Genomic DNA, 2,896 nt, shown 5'->3' on the forward strand with positions numbered 1-2,896 from the left:
TGGCTTTAAATAAAATGTTGACGAACCTTGTGTTTACAAGAAGATAGTCAATTCTACAGTAGTTTTCCTGGTGTTGTACGTTGACGATATCCTACTCATTGGGAATGATGTGGGATTTCTTACTGACATTAAGTATTGGCTAATGACACAATACCACATAAAACATTTGGGAGAGACTCAGTTTGTTCTTGGAATTCAAATTATTCGGAATCGTAAGAACTAAACACTAGCATTGTCTCATGCATCATATATTGAAAAAATATTGGTTCGATATAAGATGCAAGACTCCAAGAAAAGATTATTACCTTTCAGGCATGGAGTTCATTTGTCGAAGGAACAAAGTCCTAAGACACCTCAAGAAATTGAGAATATGAGACATATTCCCTATGTATCAGGAGTCGGTAGTCTGATGTATGCCATGTTGTGTACCTGACCCGACATATGCTATGCTGTGGGAATTGTAAGCAGATATCAGTCCAATCCGGGACATGCTCATTGGACTGCCGTTAAAAATATCCTCAAGTATCTTAGGAGAACGAGGGACTATATGCTAATGTACGGCACTAAGGATCTGATCCTTACAGGATACAACTGACTCAGATTTTCAGACCGATATCGATTTGAGGAAATCGACATCGGGATCGGTTTTCACTCTGAAGGGAGGAGCAATAATATGGATAAGTATAAGGCAAGGTTGCATTGCTGATTCCACCATGGAAGCTGAGTATGTTGTTGCTTGTGAAGTAGCGAAAGAATCAGTTTGGCTTAGGAAGTTCTTAACTGATTTGGAAGTCATTCCAAATATGCATCTGCCTATAACTCTTTATTGTGATAGCATTGGAGCAATTGCAAATTCTAAAGAACCAAGAAGCCATAAGTAAGGAAAACATATTGAGCGCAAATATCATCTCATAAGGGAGATTGTGCAACGAGGAGATGTGATCATCACACAGATAGCTTCTGAGCACAACATTGCTGATCCATTTACAAAGCCCCTCACGACTAAAGTGTTTGAAGGGCACCTAGTGAGTCTAGGACTATGAGTTATGTAATGTAGAGCAAGTGGGAGAAAATGCATTGGTATGTGATGCCCTAGTTCATTGTATTTATGTCTTTCTCTCTACTCAACATTATAAAATCTCACTAGAGTTTTAGTCCAAGTAGGAGTTTGTTGGGTTTTATGTCCTAAAACTCATAGTTTGTAAACAAAAACATATTCTATTTTCAATAAAGTTTTTATTGATGTTTATTGAGTAACGATTGTTATCGAATAAAGTGAATTTTACGACCATTAATCTAAATCCAATAAACTAAGAACACTCTAGCTATAGTATGATTACTTGAACTATATGTAGAGACATAAGAGTGAATCAAGTTCAAGTATATAGTCAAAATGATCTATAGTACAGGGATAAGGCTGAGTACCTTATCCTGGAGACACTATGGATGTGGCCCACTTTGTATATGATATAAACAATGTGATCACTAAATTGTACATGTGGAGATATGTGAGTGGGGGCATCCTATGCAATGAGTATTGCATAAGATCGGACCATGAAGAAAACCACTGTTTATTCGGAATTATTCTTAGATTTGCATGGGTGAAAGTTGCTCGAGTTTGCCGACTCAATAAGCCTCCCATTTCAGGGGTAAGACTGGGTGAATAGCTGGGGACATAGGGTGTAAGATGGAATTCACTCCTACCCGCTTCTAGGGATAGTAGAGAGGTTGTTCCCTTAAGTACTAACTCCAAGTCTTGAACAAGGGGCCCCACCCTCTCATTGTTCCGAGAGGGATTCGGTTTCGTGGTTGGACCACAAACCAATTGTTCATTAGAGGGATCAGTGGGACTTAAGGAACAAGAAGTAACTTTAGGGGTAAAATGATAAATTAACCCAGCTCTAGTTACGAACAACCTGTGAAGGATCGACTTACTAATCATGGTTATATCAAATGGACAGAAATATATCTATAGTGAGGGGAGTGCAACTACTAGACTATAGTGGAGTGTTCTAGTAGTTAACGAATGTTGGATAACAAGGTAAATGAGTTTAGCCGGTTAATCTTGGATCGTTGTAGCCCATGATCTGTAGGTCCATTAGGTCCCTCTGCTAGCTCACATCGGACTAAACCTTAGAACAGTGTGACGAGTGAGTTCGAAGTGTTCGAATTCAAATTAGGAAATACACGCTAAATATATACGATATATTTAACTGCATTTTGTTTTAATTATGAATTAAACATAAAGAGAGAATTGGAAATATTTAAATATTTTAATTATGAATAGGGATTTATAATCAATACGGGAATCTATTGGGATTGACATTTTATTTCATGTTAAATATTAATTAAATTGTTTATTTAATCATTTAATATTATTTTGATTTGAAATTAATTATTTAAATTAATTGTTGAATTAAAATAAAGAAAGTCAAAATGTTGACTTCACGTAATTGAAAAATACATGCTTGAGTGTTAAAATTTTGTTTAACCAAACATGCATGTTTGTCCAAGAAACCCCACAAATTTGGGTGGAATTTTGAGTGTCAAACTTTGGTTAACTTCCCACATTGGTTAATTTAGTGGAAGATCATGGGTTTATAAGTGAGGAATATACTCAAAGTGGACAATATCATACCATTGTGGAGAGTCATGGAGAGTCATGATTCCTAACATGGTATCAGAGCCATGCCCTAAACTTAACCATGCCAATAAAATCCTCAAATATCGAACAAAGAATGGCGAGCCTCGAAGGTGTAGTCAAAAGTGACTAAAGTGTCGAACAAATCTTGGTAGAAAAACTTAAAATCTTTTATACTTCAAACAAACTTAAAATTCACTATTAGAACAAACTTAAAATCTCAATTTTAAAATTGATGGTAAAAAAAACTTAAAA

The 2,896-nt window shown here is 35.9% G+C and overlaps 1 pseudogene; it reads left to right on the forward strand.

Annotated features, from left to right (window-relative positions):
* The first annotated feature begins 370 nt into the window (after positions 1–370).
* LOC147790326 (secreted RxLR effector protein 161 pseudogene) lies at positions 371–1,043 on the forward strand (annotated as a pseudogene).
* Positions 1,044–2,896: the final 1,853 nt, after the last annotated feature.

Source organism: Cucurbita pepo, chromosome 11 (assembly GCF_057944985.1).
Source record: "Cucurbita pepo subsp. pepo isolate OVF chromosome 11, ASM5794498v1, whole genome shotgun sequence".
In the NCBI taxonomy this organism is placed as follows: domain Eukaryota; kingdom Viridiplantae; phylum Streptophyta; class Magnoliopsida; order Cucurbitales; family Cucurbitaceae; genus Cucurbita; species Cucurbita pepo.